The sequence below is a fragment of the Hibiscus syriacus genome, unplaced genomic scaffold (assembly GCF_006381635.1).
Source record: "Hibiscus syriacus cultivar Baekdansim isolate YM2019G1 unplaced genomic scaffold, ASM638163v2 tig00112124_pilon, whole genome shotgun sequence".
Classification (NCBI taxonomy): domain Eukaryota; kingdom Viridiplantae; phylum Streptophyta; class Magnoliopsida; order Malvales; family Malvaceae; genus Hibiscus; species Hibiscus syriacus.
In genome coordinates this window covers 35,518-59,063 of record NW_024063258.1, presented here as the reverse complement: position 1 = coordinate 59,063, position 23,546 = coordinate 35,518, and the positions used below count along the sequence as shown (strand labels likewise).

At 35.7% G+C, this 23,546-nt stretch overlaps 1 pseudogene; it reads left to right on the top strand.

Moving 5' to 3' along the window:
• The first annotated feature begins 1,337 nt into the window (after positions 1 to 1,337).
• Positions 1,338 to 23,158, top strand: LOC120174800 (annotated as a pseudogene).
• The last annotated feature ends 388 nt before the right edge of the window (positions 23,159 to 23,546 follow it).

Sequence of the window (23,546 nt, the reverse complement as noted above, 5' to 3'; positions counted from 1 at the left end):
TTATGATGTGCCGATCAATAAACTTAATGTTTTTATATTTATAATTCTTTTTATTACAGAAATAACAAATAAATTCATCATGATAACCTCAGATATAAAAGGTTAACTACACTTGTGATTCGTTGAGCAAGCAAGAAGAGTATTGAAGTATATTAGTTAATAGTATGTGTGTAGTTAGCAGGAAGTGTATACAACATTCTACTTACCTTAGCGGTGTATGCGTTGATATGTCCACACGTAGGTTTATCGTTTCGATACATGGGTACACGATATACGTGGGAACATTTTTGCGACATGATCGACGTTGGTGTCCTGGCAGAACAAGACATATGAGGCGGCGTGACGCCTGGTGCCAAGAACCAAGCCTTCAACTGCACTAACGGCGATGTGTTCACATGGAAAAGCATGTGGAAAACGTTGTGTGACGTATTCGATCTTCAATTTATCCCATTTGTGGAGTTCGAAAGCTTCGATTTCGTGGAGTTCATGGTGGGGAAAAGCAAAGATTGGGATGAGATTGAGGAGAAGCATGGATTGTACAAGACTAAATCGGAGGAAATTACATGTCCGACGAATTTTAAAGTCGTTATGCATTTCGAGTTTCAACATGTGTGTAGTATGAATAAGAGCAGAGAATTTGGGTTTCGTGGGTGTATAGATACCTTGAAAAATATTCTCGTGTGGGTTGACAGATTGAAACAGATGAACATTATACCCTACTTTCTTTGCACTTTGATGTTAGTTGTTAACCTGTTTTCTTTTTAGTCATTGTTTTTCTTTTTGAAAATAATAATACCATATGAAACTATGAATTAAACTTTACACTTTTTTTAATTTAAATGCATAAATTAACCATTAATGTCATATGAATAACATTAACTTATTAATCCATTGATGTCCTATGAGTAACATTAAAATTATTAACCTATTAGGAACAAAATTCAAAGTTCTCCTTATTTTTCCTAGGTAAGAATTATTAAAATAAACTAATTGATGCTTAGTGGGGCTAAAGATAATCATGTTTAGTATCAACCGTCAAGCCCAATATTTTTTTTTGAGAGAAAAAGTAGTTAAAATACACAAGGAAACCACCACCAGACAGAAACATTAATGGCACTCAACGATCAAGCACATGCCAGATCAAAATCCAGACACCATTCACACCTTCTAAGAACCATTACCCTCTCAATGTCAAAGATGGCAGTGACAATTGGTAAATAGAAAATCATAATTTTAAAATTAAAAAAAAAAAGATGACTTGTAAACTAAGCAGAGTGGAAGAGAGAAGAAAGGCAATTGATGGCGTTTAAATGTTAAATGCATCTGTGAGTGTTTAATTTGACTGTGGGGTCTACTCTCTCAAGAGGACAGCTATTTTCATTACTCACTGCTTCCATTCCTTTTAATTTTTGTTTCAGTCCCCACTCTCAGCTCATTCATGGCTTCTCTGTGTTCTCTTATATTTTCCCACTTCTTGTCCCTAATTCTTTAATAACCATTGTTCTAATCTCTTTTCCAGCTTAATTTTTTTTGTTTATGTTGTGTTGGAGCCATTTGTTTCATCAAAGGAAACAAGATATGAGTGCTGGGGTGTCTCTCAAGCATGGTTTCACCATGTTCCTGCTTGAATTGTTCATGATTTTCGCTTGTGAGTGTTTCAAAAACACTTCTTTCTTGTTCCTTTTCTCTGGGTTTTTTTTCTCCTTGTATTTCCATAATCTATTTGTTTTAACATTTGGATCATTGCTGTCCAAATTTCTCTTGCATATTTAGCCTTGAAAACTGTGTTCTTTTTGGATTTCAGTGCTTGTAAAGTTCTGTGCTTTATGTGGGAAGGTTCTTGATTGAAAACAGCGCTGCATTAGCATATTGAAGTTTGAACCTTTTACTTTCTTGCATTATTGGTGCTTTGATTCTGATATATTGCATTAGATTTGTTATTTATGTTAAATATGATGTGATGCTATTCACCTTGGACCTCTCTTATGTCCATTGCATTAGCTTAAAATGATCAAAATTTAAGTTAATTTAATTAGAGCATAAATTAACCATTAATTTGGAGGTTCTTAACCTTTAGGTCGTGGGATCGAGTCTCATGGAGGGCATTTCATAATTTGGAGGTCTCCTACGGAAGCTGCTCTCAACCTAGTGTTGGGGTAGCCTACTATCTTACCTCCCCTTACCCCATTACATATGGGAACAAGGGACAACCATTTTAATTAGAATATTTGGTTATTTTGAGTAGCTGAGATAATTAGTTAATGGTTTGCTAGTGACTTATTGTAGTTTAGCAGTGTTCTTTTTACTGACAAATACTTGACATTTCAGTGCTGTTTGAATCTCAAATCTCTTGACAAACTGGGAACTTTTAATGCTTGATGTGTGAGGAACAGGCATAAGCTACTATGTCGTTTGGACACTTCATTTTTCTCGAAATACTTGTGTCCAACGCGTATCCTGGACATAGGTATATACGGATATAAGTTTAAGGTTTTTATGGTTTTTTCTTTCAGCAAAGGTTGTAGAATACCCGTTGCCTTTGTGTAGCATCAGTGGAAAACTGAAAATTTCACATCTTAATTATCCGGTTATCTTGAACTCCGATCCGTGCCTTCATTTCAGGCTTCCATGAATGTTTATCCAGTCCACTGGATCGTCGTAAAGGTTCTATGTTAACAGATGGAGCAACAGATGCTTTCTTACCTAAAATCACTCCAACTGCAGCACCTCAGCCGTTTCTTTCTCTGCTTGCACCTTCTCCACTTTCATCCTTCCCGAATAGTACTTCTCCTAAGTTATTGGGTATGTCGGAATGCGAAAAGCTATTTGGATTTTAGTGTAAAATTACATTTTGTGCTTGGCCTTTTGTAGGACTCTGTATGTTAAATTTCTCTGCTGCTCAAAGCTTGATGACCATTACCTCGATTGATTGTTGGGCTGCATTTGCTCCATTGTTGTCCGCAGCTGCATGCTACTCTTGTGATCCTTGTTGGTCAATCAAGTAGAGAGACTGGCGTGCTCGCTCTAAACCAAACCCTTGCCAAGCCTTGCCTCTCGGATATTGAGCAAGTCTTGACAGGCCAGGGCGCTGGTGAGAATCTCAAGCACATTTGCTCGATTTATCCGTCGAACCTTACTGCAGCATCTTGTCCCGTAAAAGACGTTGATGAATTTGAGAACACCATAAACACTTCCGAGCTTCTTGCTTCATGTGAAAAGATTGATCCTGTGAAAGAATGTTGCGACCAAGTTTGTCAAGGTGCCATATCAGATGCTGCAACGAGACTCGCACTGAAAGCTTCGGATCCTCTGAGCATGGATGGTCCCCATGTTTTACCTCAGCACTCGATGAGAGTAAATGATCGTAAAACTGTCGTCCTGCGATGGCTGGCAAGTAAACTCGACCCCTATCATGCGAAGGAAGTTCTCAGAGGACTAACCAACTGCAATGTCAACAAAGGTGAGTTTGGAGTAATGCATATATGCTGACATCCGTATTCGCTTCACACTAGAGTTATTTTTTTATTTACCATCGGTTGTCTTCTGCTTCAGTTTGCCCTCTCGTTTTCCCCAATATGAAGCATGTGGCAAACAGCCGCAGAAATGGGATAAGCGACTGGGCAGCTTGTTGCGATGCAATGAATAGCTACGTCTCACACTAGCAAAAGCACACCCTGATCACTAACTTACAAGCTTTGGACTGTGCTACCTCGCTCGGGTTGAAGCTCCAGAAATACAATATCACCAAAGATGTTTATTGCCAATGTCACATAAGCCTCAAGGATTTCTCGCTTCAAGGTTCGTTTTCTTGCTCGAAGCACCTGTGATGAGTGAAGATACTATTTTTATCCATATTATTATTATTATTATTATTATTATTATTAATATTATTATTATCATTATTAATATTATTATAATTATTATTTTTATTTTTATTATTATTATTATTTTATTATTAAATATATTAAATACATATAAATTACAAACCAATTACAATTCAACCGGCCCAGTTACAAACCAACTGAAACCGGCCCAAATCCAACCAGAAACCCTAAATATTTGGGTTTCCAGTTAGGGTTTCCTAACCCTAATCATCCTCAGCCGCCTCATCACAACCGTTGGATCTGGCACGATCCAACGGTCCACATGGTTCCAGAGAGAAACCCTAGGGTTTGATACCCTAGGGCCACGCGGCGCCGCCCCAGCTTCCACGCGGCTGCCGACAGTCTTCTCGCCGCCACGCCGCTGCCACATCCCAACCGAAGACTCCAGAAGATCATATACCAGCCGTCCATGCAAGGCTACGGGGTGAGTCACCACTGGTAGTCCGGTGACTCACCGAAGCCCCCTCTTCGGACCGGTCCGAGACGAACACCGGTGGTGGCTATAAAAGCCACCACCCACCTGAAAAAAAAAGAAAAAAAGAAGACAGAGAGATAGAAAGAAGAGACAGAAACAGAAAACGAAAAAAAATACAGAAAAAGAAAAAAAACAAACTAGTACCAAAGATCCCAGCAGCAAAGAACCAGAAGAAAAAAGAGAGAAAAAGGAAGAAGAGACTTACCGAGGAAAGCTACACCACCACCGGAGTAACCACGCGCCTCCACGCTCCACAGCAAACCTTCGAAAACCGAAGGTATTTTTCAAGATTTGCTCCGATTAGGAGCTGTTTAACGAAAAAAAAACATCGGAACCGTCATTAGGACGGTCCGATCTACGTTTAGATAAAAGAAAAATTTTTCCGGCCACCGAAGACGGTGGCCGGCGGCGGTGGTTGACGGCGGATGAACGCCGGCTAACGGCTGTCGGCCGACTGAACTTCTCTCAGTTTAGAGAGAAGACAGAGAGTTCTTCTCTCTGTTTGAGAGAAAGAAAAAAAAAAGGGAAATAAGAAATGAAATGGCTGGCCCTTCGGGCCAGCCGATTTGGACTCTTATAGTCCTTCCCGAACGACGTCGTTTCGGGAAGGACTATGCGCGTAATTATGGAAAAGTTAAATCCCTTCCGCAGTCCTTCGTATTTGTAAATTTTACATTTTGGTCACTAAACTGAATTTATAATAATTTTAATTCAGTCTTTGAATTTTAATTTTATTCATTTTAGTCCTTTTTATTAAAATAATATATTTAGGATAAATGACAGATTTAATCCCTTAATTTTAATAAATAATTTTTTTATCCCTAGTTCATATTTTTAATTTATTCTATTATAAAATTTAAATTTTAAATAATTTCATTTTGGTCACTAAATTATTAAATTAGAAAATAAAATATTTAAACCCTATAAATTCAATTAATTAGGAATTAGATTTAATTTTATTTTTATAATTTAGTTATTTATTTTATATGTTTTCATTTTAATGTTTAGAATATATTGTTTTAGTGATATTTTTATTATATTGTTAAATATTTTTATATATTCATAAATATACATATAATGAATAGTTTTTTTAAATATTTATTTTTAATATCGAAGAAAAAGGACAGTCTTAATACAACTGGATGTCCTATTCTGATATTTTAAAATTAAAAAGTAAACAATATTATTAAAATTAATATTTATCAATATCAAAGAAAAGAGCTGTCTTAAGGCACCTAGAAGTTCTTTTCGGATATTTTTAAATAAATAAATATTTTTTATATAATTTTGAAATAATAGGATTATAAATTAAATATATTTTTGAATTTTTAAATTTTAATAAAAGAGATAATTTATAATTAAAAAGTACCAATTTTGGGCGTTGTAGGGGTGCTAATCCTTCCCTAAACGTAACCGACCACGAATCCCTTTTTATTATTAAAAAGAACGAATTTTTGGTTATAAAACGCAGATCAGTTCATCTTTTAAATATGGTTTTCTTAAAAACTATTTTAAAAGATAATTTTAGGTATTCGACCTACCTGATCCAAAAGGCCGATGGCGACTCACAAATCATTTTCAAAATTATTTATTAACATTAATTTCCCCGCCAAAAAGTAAAAATTCGTGCCCGGACGAAAGCCGGTTACGACAGCTTGGCGACTCCACTGGGATCTGTCAAACTTTTAAAAATTAATTATAAATCGTCTCTATTAGTTAAAAATTAAAAATTTATATATTTAATTTTTAATTCTTTCTTTTCAAACTTTTTATTTATTTATTATTTTTATAATATTTATATGTTTTATTTGCAAGTATTTTATTTCAGTATTTATTTTTATGTCAAAAGTTTAACATTTCTCCTCACACACAACACTTGCATTGCATAACATAAAGCTCTATAATTGAGTTTGTCCCATTTAAGTGGGAGTGAAAGCGACGTCTTCGTGAGAATTTATTCTCCGTGTCAGACCTAGCAAGCAACTTCCGGGGTTCATATGCTCTCTGTCTTCGTGAGAATTTATTCTCTGTGTCAGGCATAGAGAAATGTATCCCCTCGAATTGAACTCGATCCACTTTAGTCTGTGATGGACTAGGATTGAGGGTTAGCAACCCAAGGGGGCACTAACAAAGACAATTCGGGTACCTTTATTCCTAGATCTGAAACCTTGCATATAAAAAACCTTAGAAACTCTTCCGATCAGAAGTCATGCCGAAATTTTATCCAAAATAGGTGTACACACAGGAGAAATGAATTATGTCTTTCCTGTTAATTTATTTATTGTTTAAATTACATGTTTATTTAAATTATTTAAATTTAGAAAAGCATGTTTAAATTAAATAAATGTTATTATTGAATTTTTTATGTAAACTAATTTATTTTCTTTTTTTGTGTGTTCTTTATTTTTCTGTTTGCATTGCATCATACAGGATAAAAAAACATTGATCCTTGTGTTAATTGTCTCATTGGAAAGCCTTCATCTATGGATAAAAAGTGTTCAAGTCAAGTAATTCTAAACTCAGAAGTAAGACAGTGGGCTGAAGATTTACAAAGACAAGAAGGAGACAGTCTGCAGGATGATTATGTATCTGACTTGGTCAGTTATGCTTCAGTTTCACTAAAAAGAAATGATATGCAAGATTTGCGAAGCATTTGGGAAAGTTGGGATTCAAACAAAAAAATTGCAGTTTTATCAGACTTACGGAGACATCTCATATTTGCTCTATGTTGAAGTTGATGATGAATTACTCAGAGCCCTAGTTCAATTCTGGAATCCAGGGTACAATTGCTTCACTTTCAATAAGGAGGACTTGGTCCCTACTATTGAAGAATATACAACTTTGTTACATCTTGAAGGTGCTTTGGAGAATCGAATATATTCAAAGTCAATTAAAACTCAACCCTTTCGAGTTAAATTAGCAAAGATTGCCGGGGTACGAGAAGAATGGGTAGCATCCCGTACAAAACAAAAAGGCGAAAGCGAAGGCATTGCTTGGACCAACATCAAAGAACTTATTCAGAGTCATCCAGATATTAAAGTACGATTCGATCTATTTGCTCTGGGTATATATGGTATGGTCATATTCCCAAAAGTATTGGGATATATTGAAGCTGCAATGGTAGACTTGTTTGAACAACTACCGAAGAAGATTAATCCTGTTTCTGCCATCCTAGCAGAGACCTTCAGATCATTAAATGCTTGCAGAAGGTTAGGAGGTGGACGATTCTCAGGGTGTACTCAGTTGTTATATGTTTGGATCCGTAGTCATTTCTGGAGAACAGAAAAGGTTTCATACCGACGCTTTAATACGGATTATTCACCATTAAAGGAATTTCTGGAGCAGGAATGGCCGAAAGAAATTAAGAAAGATATGTGGATTAATGCCTTTCGCAATCTGCAAAGCAATGACGTTGTTTGGCGAGCCCCGTGGCAAATACAAAGGGAATTCATTTACAGATGTGGGGATTACAATTGGATAATGCTGCTTGGATTATGGGGAGGAATTGGATATGCACCACTTCTGGTTATAAGACAGTATGAAGGTCGTCAATTTGTACCTATCACTACTGGATTACAGTCATCTGAGTTCGCATTCCACAGCAAAAATTATAAAAGAAATATCATGGAAGCCGTTACAGCTTGGAAAACAATTTTTTGCATCCGAGCTAAAGCAGCAAAAGAAATGTTAACTCCTGATTATGAAGAATGGAGATCTGTCAGGAAAAACGAAAATATTCCTCTACCAGATCAAAATGAGGATATTTCTATGGAAGATCGCATTAAGGTGGTTCCATCAGAGATTGAAATCTTGAAAGCTGAGTTTGAAGCAGAAAGAGATGGCTGGTCGAAAGAGTTAGAGCAAATGAGACAAGATAAAGCTATGTTAGGGGTTGACATTGACTTTCATTCATCACAATGTGCAATGTTGAGAAGAGATAAAGAAAAAGGTGAGGATGAGTACAGAGCCTTACAGAAAAATTACCAGGAGTTATACAAATCCCGAAAAGCATCAGGACCCAACCAATCAACGGTACAGATGACCAGAGAATTGAACATTGAGAAAAGACGAGTTGAAGATCTAAAAGGAAAGAATAGCCGTCTACTCAAAAGTCTGGAAAAAGGAAAGCAAAAAAATGGAAGATTTCGAGGTCGACAGAAGAGAGCGAATTATAAAAACACAAGGCTGAACACCGTGAGATCATGAATGAAATGCAAAGAGAAAGGGATCGAGCCAAAGATTTAGAAGAGATGAAGAATGACATCTTTGATAAATTTGAAGGCGAGAAAAATATTATGTTCAAGGGATTTGAATCTGAAATGAACCAGTTGATTGCTGAACTTGAAGTCAGAGGCCAAAAGATGGAAGAATCCAATGTTGAAAAAGAAAAATGGGAGCTAGAAAGAAAAAATTTCAACACCAGACTTGAGGTAGAGCAGGAAGTGGCTAGCAATTGGATGCAAAGATGCAGAAACAAAGATGTTCAAATCCAGAAATTTAATCAAAGAACGCAAGAAGCACGAACAAAACTTGAAGAGGATTTGGATCAGTCTAGAAACAAAAACTCAGAGTTTAATGCTTACATTTTGCAACTTGAGGAATCATTGTTTCAAGAAAAGGTTCGTCTAGGACCTAATGATCTCAAAGAAAGTAACGAGGAAAATGCTTCACTGCGAAGACGCATTAGAGATCTTGAAAAAATTCTGCACAATTGTCAAGTCAGAATCACTGAGTTAGAGCAAACTCTTGAAGGAACAACTGAACAATGGCAAAAGTCAACTGAGTTCTATGTCGAAAGAAGTGAAGAAAGAAGCAATATGGTGTTCGAGGCCATGGTACAAATGAGCGAGGTTGCCAGATATGTTGGGGAACTAGCTGTTGAAGCCGAAATAATTGAGCATCAAGTTGATCCAGTTTCTAAGTGCGGAAAGAAGGTGTCATGGTTAATGAAAGAAATTATAGAGCTTAATAGGAAAGCTACGCCTTATCTGTAGTTATGAACTATTATAAAGAAACTTTTGTATGCCGATGAAAGTTGTTCTATGACAGTTAACTTTTTGGGATCAATGTTTTTACATACATGCATTTTGCATACATTCATCATTCATTTCACAATTTTCGCTATGAATTATTATTTATTAAGTTAAAATTCATTAATTAAAATTTGAAAAAAATAATATTAAGAGATTTTTCAATCGCAGTTACTCTGGCCAAAAGAGAAATACTACATCACTACGGTACTAGACAAGCTACTAAGAGAATTATGGAGGATAAAATACAGCGTATTGAGGAACAGCATCATAAAGAACAAGAAGAAATGAGAATGAAGTTGGAAAAAATTGAAGCCAGCATTGCAAATTCACAAGACAGTATGATGAAGAAGATAGAGGACATGTTTAAAAGGCAGGCTATCAGTGGAAAAATGCAAGAAAATCCTGTATCTTTTGATCAAGATCCTATGTATCCTTTAGGTTTTCCACCAGAACCAATTTATCATTCTGGTGCTACACCTATACAAATTAATGCTCGTACATCTGCATTACAAGAAGCCAAACCACATGAAGATCAACAAGTGAATCCTGCATCTTCAAGCAAAATTCCGCTTATATCAGATGTGAAAGTAGGGGATCTTAATACTGATCATTTGATCCCAGATTTGAATGAGCTGAATGAGAAACAAAAAGCAAATGAAGAACTGACCAGACAGATCAAGAGCTTAGAAGAACGAATGAAATCTGTGGAAATAACTGAATCATTCTATGGATTTGATGCTAGCGAGTTGAGTTTAGTTCCAGACCTAATCCTCCCTATCAAGTTCAAAGCTCCCGAATTTGATAAATATAACGGTACTACATGCCCTTCATCCCACATTACTATGTTTTGTCGAAGAATGGTAGGATATGTGAAAGGCGAGAAATTGTTAATTCACTGCTTCCAGGATAGTTTGACAGGACCGGCTTTAAAATGGTATACTCAATTGACCAAAGCCAACATTAGGTCTTGGAAAGATTTGGCTAAAGCATTTCTAGAGCAGTACCGATATGTGACAGACATGGTCCCTGATAGATGGACTCTCCAGAATTTGGAGAAAAAGAATAATGAAACATTCAGACAGTATGCCCAGAGATGGCGTGACATTGCAGCCCAAGTTCAACCACCTTTGTCAGAAAAAGAGGCCACAGTAATGTTTGTCCATACATTGAAGGCCCCTTATTTAAACCATTTAATGGGGAATGCAACAAGAAATTTTGCAGATTTGGTCATTTCTGGAGAATTAATTGAAAATGTCTTGAAAAGTGGCAAGATTGAATCAAATGATGGGTCTAGTTCCAAAAGACCTACGTACCGGAAAAAGGAGAATGAAGTCAACAATGCAAACTCATACAGCAAGGATTCATCGAAAAGTGTTACAATAACCCAGCCAAGGGTTAAGAAAGAGGAAACAAACACTAATCGAGCAGAGTCCAGAGGATCTCGAAAAGAAAACGAAAGGTTGTCTTTTACACCTTTACCAGTACCATATGCAGAGGTCTATGATTCGCTGTTAAAAGCAGATGTTATACGGCCCTACCCTTTGGTTCCCATGCAACCACCATTCCCTCCTTGGTATGATACAAAGGCACACTGTGTTTACCATGAAGGAATTACAGGACATTCTATTGAAAACTGTCTAGCATTCAAAAGGGTGGTTCAAAATTTGATTAACACTGGGAAGTTGGAATTCAATACACCATCCGCATCAAGTCATCCATTGCCAAATCATGGAGATAAAAACGTGAATGCAATTCATGAAGAGAACAGAAAGAAAGCAAAGACTGACATTTCTGAAATTAAATCTCCATTTGTTTGGATATTCCAACAGCTTTCTTTAGCCGGTATAATTCCACAACAATTCAGGACAAAGCAGAATGAAGGCAAGAATTATTGTGAATATCATCAGGAGAAAGGGCATAAAATTCAACTATGTCCTGAGTTTAGAAACTTGGTGCAAAAATTGATGAACAACAGAGAAATAGAATTCTTTGAAGAAGAACCCGGGAAAAAAGAAGATGATGTTTGCTCATCAGAGGATTCTAAACCAAATCAAAGAATAAATGATCCTGTGATCATTAATGTGAAATCATCCACGGTGATTCCGGCACCAATAAGGCCAAAAGTAGTCATTACCACTCCTCTACCATTTCCATACAAAGATACCCGCAGGGTACCTTGGAATTATACTACCCATGTTTCAATGGTAGGAGGATCTGATTCTCTAGATAAAACAGAAGAGAAAATACAGAGTTTGAGTACTACATTGACGTCTGAAGCAGTGAGCGAGGTCGGTTTCTTTACAAGAAGTGGGAGATGTTATTCTCCCGAAACATCCAATGCTTCAGAACAAGTGAAAGCAAAGGAAAAGCTGTGGCAATACCTCAGAAGGTATTTGAAGATGAATCCCTTCCAGCATTCAATGAGCCTGTGACAGAAAAACAAGCTCAAGAATTTTTGAAATTCTTGAAACATAGTGAGTATAGTGTAGTTGAACAACTACACAAACAACAAGCAAGAATTTCTATTCTTGATCTATTGATGAATTCAGAAGCGCATAGGAATGCTTTGATGAAAATTCTTAATCAAACATTTATCCCCGAAGATATATCCCTCAATAAACTTGACAGAATTGTGGGACATATAGCCGCTGACAATTACATAACGTTCACAGATGATGAAATACCGGAAGGCGGAATGGGGTCAGTAAAAGCTTTGAACATCACGACACATTGTCATGGTCATGTGTTGCCAGGAGTATTGATTGACAACGGATCTGCTCTCAACTTAATGCCCCTAGTTACACTTCAAAGAATGCCTTTGGATCAATCACACATGAAGAGTTATCAGAATGTGGTACGAGCATTTGATGGTACTAAAAAAGAAGTGCTTGGGAAAATGGAAATACCTTTGTTAATCGGCCCAGTCGTGTACAATATTGACTTTGTGGTGATGGACATCCACCCCACATATAATTGTCTCTTAGGGAGGCCATGGATTCACTCAGCAGGAGCCGTTCCTTCTTCATTACATCAGAAATTGAAATTTGTTGTTGATGGACAACTAATATGCGTCAATGCTGAAGAAGAAATCATTGCGTCTGTAACAAGCGATGTTCCATATATCGACACCAATGATGAGGCTCTTGAATGCTCTTTTCGAGCTCTTGAATTTGTAAATACAACCTTTGTTGCAGAAGGAAGGAAAATTCCATATCCCAGATTGTCTGATTGCACCAAGATGACAGTACAACAAACTTTAGGCATCGGAGCTAAAACTGGGAGAGGTCTAGGAAAGAATCTTCAAGGGATTTCAGTTCCTGTCAGTATAAAGATGAAAAAAGACCGTTTTGGGCTGGGGTTTAAGCCCAATTTTCAGCAAAGGAACAAAGAGATGGAAAGAAGATGTGAAGACAGAAAGGCAAAATTGAAAGGAGGAGAAATCCTTTGGAAACACATGTCTTTCCCACAGTTGAGGACAACATTCAGATCAGGGGAACAATTAATGTGGAACAGCAGCTTGTTGAAGCCTTTAAAAAGAAAAGTTGACGAAAGATCAAGACATAGTTGAAGAAGCTATGAATGGATTATTTATCAACATGATCACGAATAACAACAAGACTGGCAAGTACTTGGATATGATTCGACCATGCCTTCCTGGAGAAATACTCACCAATTGGACCACTGAAGATCTTCCTATAGTTTTTAATATTAATGCAGAGTAATATTCAGAACTAATCTTTATGTTTAGCTCAAAAATATGAAAACTTTTTGTTATCTTGTAAAAGAAATTATGTTAAATATAAGAAATTTTCTTTAAAATTTTCAGATGGCAATCATTCTTTACATTTTCTTACATTTTTACATTTATTTTCATAAATTTACTATATTCTTTCGGAAATGTTCCGACTTAAATTTGCAGGTGTCACCGTGTTAATAGCATGTTTATTCCTAGATTTAATCCAGTGATAAATTTAGAGCAGCCTATATGTCTGGAAGAAATCAATGGTTGTGAAGATGAACTGGAATGTGATGTTCCTACTGAACTATTAAGATTGGTAGAAAAAGAGGACAAACAAATTCTACCACACAAGGAAGAGGTTGAGACTGTGAATTTGGGAACAGATGAAGAAATAAAAGAGGTGAAAATTGGTACCACTCTGACAGTCCAGATAAAACAAGAATTGATAAATCTCCTTCAAGAGTTCAAAGATATCTTTGCATGGTCTTATCAAGATATGCCTGGTTTGAGCACAGATATAGTGATACACAAGCTTCCAATCAATCCAGAATATAAACCAATCCAACAAAAGCTCAGAAGAATGAGGCCAGAAATGTTGTTGCAAATCAAAGAAGAAGTGATGAAACAAAATCAATGCAGGTTTCCTACAGGCATCTAAATACCCAGAATGGGTAGCCAACATTGTTCCCGTACCTAAGAAAAATGGGAAAGTTCGAATGTGTGTGGATTACAGAGATCTCAACAAAGCTAGTCCGAAAGACAGCTTTCCCTTACCCCACATAGACACATTGGTGGACAATACTGCAGGGCATGCATGGTTTTCATTTATGGATGGCTTTTCAGGATATAATCAGATAAAAATGAATCCTGAAGACATGGAAAAGACAACATTTATAACCATGTGGGGCACATTCTGTTATAAAGTGATGCCATTTGGATTGAAAAATGCAGGGGCAACATATCAAAGAGCCATGGTAACTTTGTTTCATGACATGATGCACAAAGAGATTGAAGTATACGTGGATGACATGATTGCCAAATCCCAAACTGAAGAAGAACATATTAAAAATTTGAGAAAGCTTTTCCAAAGATTGAGGAAGTATCAATTAAAGCTCAACCCCGCTAAATGCACTTTTGGGGTAACTTCCGGAAAACTTTTGGGATTTGTGGTCAGCAAAAAAGGAATCGAGATTGATCCAGATAAAGTAAAAGCAATTCAAGATCTTCCACCACCCAATACAAAAAAAGAAGTTCGAGGCTTTTTGGGAAGATTAAATTATATATCTCGGTTCATTTCTCAATTAACTGACAAAATATGATCCAGTGTTCAAATTACTTCGAAAGAACAATCCTGAAGTTTGGAATGAAGAATGTCAAGAAACTTTGGATATTATTAAGAAATATTTATCCAATGCCCCAATTTTAGTATCACCAATGCCTGATAGACCATTAATTCTCTACTTGACGGTCTTCGAAAATTCGATGGGATGTGTACTAGGACAGCATGATGAATCAGGAAGAAAAGAAAAAGCTATTTATTATCTGAGCAAGAAATTTACTGATTGTGAAGTTCGATATCCACCAATACAAAAATTATGTTGTGCTTTGGTGTGGACTACTCGAAGACTCAGACAATATATGTTATACCATACTACTTGGTTGATATCCAAACTTGATCCTTTAAAGTTCTTAATGGAATCACCAGCTTTGACAGGCAGAATGGCTAGATGGCAGATGTTATTATCTGAATTTGATATTATCTATGTCAACCAAAAAGCGATAAAAGGAAGTGTCATAGCTGATTTTTTGGCCAGTCGTGTATCAAATGATTATCAGCCTTTGAACTTCAATTTTCCAGATGAAGATTTATTGTGCATATCCATGAATAAAAGAAGTCAGAACAAATGATGAATTTGCAACTTGGAAACTTTATTTTGACGGAGCATCTAATGCTTTGGGACGAGGAATTGGGGCAGTGTTAATTTCTCCAGAAAATATTTATTATCCCCTTTACAAGTAGACTGGAGTTCTTTTGCACCAATAATATGGCGGAATATGAAGCTTGTGTCATGGGATTGAAAGCAGCTATAGAAAGAAAAATCAAATTTCTCAAGATATATGGAGATTCATCGTTAGTGGTGTATCAACTGCGAGGAGAATGGGAAACAAAAGATCCCAAATTATTGGAATACCGAAATTTTACACTCGAATTAGTGAAAGAGTTTGAGAGAGTTACCTTCAATTATCTCCCTCGAGAAGAAAATCAAATGGCAGATGCTTTGGCTACATTAGCTGCTATGTTTCAGGCAAATAAGAAAGTTGATATGATGCCAATCAAAATGCAAGTGTATGAAATTCCTGCACATTGTTATAGTGTGGAAGAAGAGGTAGATGGTAAACCATGGTATCATGATATCCTGCAATATATCAAAAATCAAAGTTATCCACCAAATGCATCAGAAATTGATAAAAGAACCTTGAGAAGAATGGCTGCTGGATATTTTCTTGATGGAGAGATTATGTATAGAAAAAGCAGTGATCAAATGCTGTTGAGATGTTTAAATACCAGTGAAGCTCGAAACGTCATTGAAGAAGTACACAGTGGAATATGTGGAACACATGCAAATGGTCTTTCTATGGCCAGAAAAATAATGAGATATGGATACTATTGGGCTACTATGTACACAGATTGCATTGATTATGCAAGGAAATGTCATAAATGCCAGATATATGCAGACAAGATTCATGTACCCCCATCTCCTTTACATGTAATGACAGCGCCCTGGCCATTTTCTATGTGGGGAATAGATGTCATTGGGGCAATCACACCAAAAGCATCGAATGGACATTGTTTCATCCTTGTGGCAATTGATTATTTTACCAAATGGGTTGAAGCTGCTTCATATACCAATATTAAGAGGTCCACAGTTTGTAAATTCATAAAGAAAGAGATAATTTGCCGATATGGTCTACCAGAAAGGATCATTACAGATAATGCTCTGAACCTGAACAACAAAATGATGGTTGAACTTTGTGCACAGTTTAAGATCAAACATGCAAATTCAGTGGCATATCGTCCAAAAATGAATGGAGCAGTTGAAGCAGCAAATAAGAACATCAAGAGAATCATTACAAAGACTACTGAAACTTACAAAGATTGGCACGAGAAGTTACCTTTTGCTCTATATGCATACCGAACTACTGTTCGAACATCTACTGGGGCAACGCCTTTTTCTTTAGTCTATGGGATGGAAGCAGTCTTACCAATTGAAGTTGAGATTCCATCGCTTCGAATATTGAGAGAAACAAAATTGGATGAATCTGAATGGATCCAAGCTAGAGTTGATCAATTGAACCTTATTGAGGAGAAAAGATTGAAAGCTATTTGCCATGGACAGATGTATCAAAAACGGATGATGAAGTCTCATGATAAGAAAGTACATCCAAGAGAATTCCAAGAGGGTGATCTAGTACTAAAAAAGATCTTGCCTATACATAAAGATTTCCGTGGGAAATGGATGCCTAATTGGGAAGGGCCATACGTTGTGAAAAAGGCCTTTTCCGGAGGAGCGTTGATCTTGGCAGAAATGGATGGAAAAATTCTGAAAAATCCAATAAACTCGGATTCTGTCAAGAAATATTATGCATGAAAAAAAAAAGAGAAGAAGAAAAAGAAAAAAAAAAAAAAAAAAAAAGGGGGTCAAGGTGAAAACCCGCAAAGGGCATCTTGTAACCAAAGGAAGGATTTGAGTTGAAAACCTGAAAAGGCGGCTCAAATGCAGGTTGATATTAGGCATCTGGCAATTGAACTCTCTTAAGATTTTGATAGTTTGGAAGAAGCTTCACATCTACAAGCATTTTGACAACGTTTGAGATCTTCCAGACAAAGGCTTACATCATTACTCTAAGTTGTGTCAACTTGATTAATTTAGAAATACTTATGCTTATAATTTGTGGAGACATTTGAATTTTTATTATTCTTATGATTGCCAGAACTTTGAATACAATTCTATCTATTTCAAGTTCAACTTATTGGAGATTCAATTTATTTTTGGAAATTCAATTTATTCTTTTCTATTGAATTAACATAATTTTGAAATAATTTAAAGATTTCTGAATATCACTTTATGTTAATATTTTTGAATACATGGAATACAAAGTAAGCAAATCATCACTAGCTTAAAGCCATGAACATCAAGATTGTTATAAGTGGTGCTACCGACAACGAGGTCGAATCCGCCAAATCTACTCATCAATTGCTCCAACCGATCACCATTCAGTTCTTGCACATCTGTTTGCAAAGATATACTAAGACAATAAAAGACAACCTTTGTAGCATTGATTCCAACAAAAAGAAACAAGACATTGATATCACTGGGAAACATGTTTCTATACAGATCCTTGTATATTGTTTTTAAGGAAACCTAGAAGCATTTCCACCTTATCAGGTTCAAGTGGAGCAACTTTATTCCTTCCAACCCATACTAGATTCCATTTTCAGCACTCATCAAGAACATACTTCTGGACATTCGAAAGTGGCTCTTTGTCATAAGCTTCAAGAACATTACAAATCTTTTCTATTAATTTGGCACTTCCTGTACATGTTTATAAACAGTTCAACTTTGTTTTTGGATTCCAAGAAGGCCATCATTTCTTTGTCAATGGAAAAGCATCAGCACATGGAGGAAGCAGAATAAGAGAAACTCTGTTCTTAATTGGCAGATTATGAATATAGCCTATTTTCAGTGTGACAGCAGGAAAATGCTTCGAATCTACAAATTCTGGCTTTACATCGAATAAGTACTGTGATATCCCAGTCCAAACATTAAATGGAACAAATGAATGTGCTCATAGCATCTTCTGGAATTGTTCTTTGAGTTATCTGATCTGGTTTGGCAAAACCAATCATTGAATTTGGAAGATGAATGTGCTCATAGCATCTTCTGGAAGTGTTCTTTGAGTTATCTGATCTGGTTGATCAGAACATAGCATCTTCTGGAAGTGTTCTTTGAGTTATCTGATCTGGTTGGACAGAACATAACATCTTCTGGAAGTGTTCTTTGAGTTATCTGATCTGGTTGGACAGAACATAGCATCTTCTGGAAGTGTTCTTTGAGTTATCTGATCTGGTTGATCAGAACATAGCATCTTCTGGAAGTGTTCTTTAAGTTATCTGATCTGGTTGGACAGAACATAGCATCTTCTGGAAGTGTTCTTTGAGTTATCTGATCTGATTGGACAAAATCAAGTATTGAATTTAAAAGATAAATTTGCCAATAACATCTTCTGGAAGTGTTCTTTGAGTTATCTTTTACTAGAAGAAGTGCATCAGCAGCCTTAGTCATTTGAGCAGCACATATAAAATTTATCAATTTTACAATTGATGAGTTTGGACCACATTTCTACATGGCTATTGAAGCTTCAGCCTTTGAGAATCCCATTTTTGTCAAGTATAACAGTTTATTCTCCTCATCAGAATCAGAATTCAAGATTTTTGGTATTAGAAGAACTATCGATATCTGTGAAATCATCTTGAAAGGCCATTTCATAATCAAATGAGCTGTTATCAGAATCAACATGTTGCTTGAATGCAAGTTTTTCAAGAGCCTACACAATTGAGTTTTATTCTCAATAAATTTTTGTGACATTATATCTACCTCTACATTTGTCAAAAAGGATAGATTCTCTGATTTGAAGAAGAAAGATTTATTGGGTTTCTACAACTGAAGAAATATTCAATTCACTCATCTGAAATCAAATAACTTAACATTCATGCATCATATTTTAGGTGTTTACAAAAATAGGTGCATTTTCATTCATTTTCATCTATGTTGAATTTTTAACAGGAATTTTAAAGATTTTAGCAAAGACTTGAATTCATCATTTGATGGATCATCATTTCCAGAGAAAGTTCATAATGAGAAGAACTCGTCATCTGAAGAAGGAAGAAGAAGTTCATAATGAGAAGAACTTGTTCAACCTTTTGCTTGAATTCATCAATTTGATGGATCATCATTTCCAGAGGAAGAGTTCATAATGAGAAGAACTCGTCATCTGAAGAAGGAAGAAGAAATTCATAATGAGAAGAACTTGTTCAACCTTTTGCTTGAATTCATCAAATTGATGGATCATCATTTCCAGAGGAAGAGTTCATAATGAGAAGAACTCGTCATCTGAAGAAGGAAGAAGAAGTTCATAATGAGAAGAACTTGTTCAACCTTTTGCTTGAATTCATCAATTTGATGGATCATCATTTCCAGAGGAAGAGTTCATAATGAGAAGAACTCGTCATCTGAAGAAGGAAGAAGAAGTTCATAATGAGAAGAACTTGTTCAACCTTTTGCTTGAATTCATCAATTTGATGGATCATCATTTCCAGAGGAAGAGTTCATAATGAGAAGAACTCGTCATCTGAAGAAGGAAGAAGAAGTTCATAATGAGAAGAACTTGTTCAACCTTTTGCTTGAATTCATCATTTGATGGATCATCATTTCCAGAGGAAGAGTTCATAATGAGAAGAACTCGTCATCTGAAGAAGGAAGAAGAAATTCATAATGAGAAGAACTTGTTCAACCTTTTGCTTGAATTCATCAAATTGATGGATCATCATTTCCAGAGGAAGAGTTCATAATGAGAAGAACTCGTCATCTGAAGAAGGAAGAAGAAGTTCATAATGAGGAGAACTTGTTCAACCTTTTGCTTGAATTCATCAAATTGATGGATCATCATTTCCAGAGAAAGAGTTCATAATGAGAAGAACTCGTCATCTGAAGAAGGAAGAAGAAGTTCATAATGAGAAGAACTTGTTCAATCTTTTGCTTGAATTCATCATTTGATGGAACATCATCCCCAGCAGAAAGTTCATAATGAGAAGAACTCATCTGGAGAAAAAGAAGAATTTATTCAATATCCCCATAATGATCAAAGTAAAGTCAAATGGATAAAAAATTTTATTATCTTTTCATCTTTGCCCTATTCTTGTTAACACAAGAATGAGCAAAGAGGGGCAGCTGAAGATACTATTTTTTATCCATATTATTATTATTATTATTAATATTATTATTATCATTATTAATATTATTATTATTATTATTTTATTTTTATTATTATTATTATTTTATTATTAAATATATTAAATACATATAAATTACAAACCAATTACAATTCAACCGGCCCAGTTACAAACCAACTGAAACCGGCCCAAATCCAACCAGAAACCCTAAATATTTGGGTTTCCAGTTAGGGTTTCCTAACCCTAATCATCCTCAGCCGCCTCATCACAACCGTTGGATCTGGCACGATCCAACGGTCCACATGGTTCCAGAGAGAAACCCTAGGGTTTGATACCCTAGGGCCACGCGGCGTCGCCCCAGCTTCCACGCGGCTGCCGACAGTCTTCTCGCCGCCACGCCGCTGCCACATCCCAACCGAAGACTCCAGAAGATCATATACCAGCCGTCCATGCAAGGCTACGGGGTGAGTCACCACTGGTAGTCCGGTGACTCACCGAAGCCCCCTCTTCGGACCGGTCCGAGACGAACACCGGTGGTGGCTATAAAAGCCACCACCCACCTGAAAAAAAAAGAAAAAAAGAAGACAGAGAGAGAAAGAAGAGACAGAAACAGAAAACGAAAAAAAATACAGAAAAAGAAAAAAAACAAACTAGTACCAAAGATCCCAGCAGCAAAGAACCAGAAGAAAAAAGAGAGAAAAAGGAAGAAGAGACTTACCGAGGAAAGCTACACCACCACCGGAGTAACCACGCGCCTCCACGCTCCACAACAAACCTTCGAAAACCGAAGGTATTTTTCAAGATTTGCTCCGATTAGGAGCTGTTTAACGAAAAAAAACATCGGAACCGTCATTAGGACGGTCCGATCTACGTTTAGATAAAAGAAAAATTTTTCCGGCCACCGAAGACGGTGGCCGGCGGCGGTGGTTGACGGCGGATGAACGCCGGCTAACGGCTGCCGGCCGACTGAACTTCTCTCAGTTTAGAGAGAAGACAGAGAGTTCTTCTCTCTGTTTGAGAGAAAGAAAAAAAAAGGGAAAGAAGAAATGAAATGGCTGGCCCTTCGGGCCAGCCGATTTGGACTCTTATAGTCCTTCCCGAACGACTTCGTTTCGGGAAGGACTATGCGCGTAATTATGGAAAAGTTAAATCCCTTCCGCAGTCCTTCGTATTTGTAAATTTTACATTTTGGTCACTAAACTGAATTTATAATAATTTTAATTCAGTCTTTGAATTTTAATTTTATTCATTTTAGTCCTTTTTATTAAAATAATATATTTAGGATAAATGACAGATTTAATCCCTTAATTTTAATAAATAATTTTTTTATCCCTAGTTCATATTTTTAATTTATTCTATTATAAAATTTAAATTTTAAATAATTTCATTTTGGTCACTAAATTATTAAATTAGAAAATAAAATATTTAAACCCTATAAATTCAATTAATTAGGAATTAGATTTAATTTTATTTTTATAATTTAGTTATTTATTTTATATGTTTTCATTTTAATGTTTAGAATATATTGTTTTAGTGATATTTTTATTATATTGTTAAATATTTTTATATATTCATAAATATACATATAATGAATAGTTTTTTTAAATATTTATTTTTAATATCGAAGAAAAAGGACAGTCTTAATACAACTGGATGTCCTATTCTGATATTTTAAAATTAAAAAGTAAACAATATTATTAAAATTAATATTTATCAATATCAAAGAAAAGAGCTGTCTTAAGGCACCTAGAAGTTCTTTTCGGATATTTTTAAATAAATAAATATTTTTTATATAATTTTGAAATAATAGGATTATAAATTAAATATATTTTTGAATTTTTAAATTTTAATAAAAGAGACAATTTATAATTAAAAAGTACCAATTTTGGGCGTTGTAGGGGTGCTAATCCTTCCCTAAACGTAACCGACCACGAATCCCTTTTTATTATTAAAAAGAACGAATTTTTGGTTATAAAACGCAGATCAGTTCATCTTTTAAATATGGTTTTCTTAAAAACTATTTTAAAAGATAATTTTAGGTATTCGACCTACCTGATCCAAAAGGCCGATGGCGACTCACAAATCATTTTCAAAATTATTTATTAACATTAATTTCCCCGCCAAAAAGTAAAAATTCGTGCCCGGACGAAAGCCGGTTACGACAATGAGCAAACTGAAGTGATCTTTACATAACATATTTGAATCGGTACTAATACTTTATTCCTTTTTTCGTCATGATTGATTCTGATACCGATTACCGACAACTTGTTTGCATCAGTTGGAAGCCAGGGTAAGATTCTTCTGCACTCAGAATTGGCAGCATAAATTTGGTTTTTACATACCGGGAATTCGTTCCTATGTGCATCTCTTATCTTTTACTGCGATTTCTAATATCTAATTATGATGAAAGCACAGTTCGAAATCACGTATGGCTTAGTAGATCATCTATACCTCTGATCATTGAAGATATTAACATGTATAACTCCGCTGCTTTTAGCATCTGGATGCCTTTTGCCAAGCTTGCCCTCCGATGCAACGCTGGACAAGTTTTTGGGGATCAGTTTCATTTGCGATCTGAACGATAATGTTCCAGCTCAATGGCCTTCTAGGTCACTACTAACAGCTTCATCATGCAACAAAAGTATGTACTCTAGAATTTACCGCTAGTTTGTGTAGTTCATATTACAACATGATTTCGAATTACCTTCATATTCACTCGGTTCCGGCATGCAGCTGTAAGAATTCCTGCACTACCAGCAGCAACAAATGCTCAAAATGGTAAGAAATAAACCTTCTAGTAAAAAATTGTCCATGCAGTCTGACCACTTTGAATTGCCACTTTCTCTGTTTGCAGGTCTTTACACTGAATATGTTGCAGTTTATCTCCTCGTCGCATCTTCGACAGCCATAACCGTGTTGTTACAGTTCTAGTTTGCGACTACTTGAATCTTTCTCGAGAGACCAATGATGCATCAAAGATGAAGATAACGGGAAGCAAGTCTTTTTAACTCCTGGTTCATCAAAAGGTTTCATGTTCATGTGTCTGGTCATATTTAATTCCCGATTCTTGCAGGTTTTATGTAATAATATGTATTCCAATGTATAACATGTAAATTTTGATGGGTAGATAAGATCTTTATACTGTTCCATTGTACATTGATCCTTGGGAAAGTTCTTCCGACACTATTTTTTTAAAAATTTTAAGATTCGAATTGTGTTGAAAGAAATCGATTTTCTTATCTATCATTTTTATCACTCGATCCAGCAAATGTAAGTGAATTTATATTCATTGAAAGATTAATTGATACAGTGACTTACCAATTACAGATTAGTCTAACGAGATAAAATGTTAGTTTCTTTAAGCAAAACCAAATATTATAATTTTAATGTTGTAAATGGAATA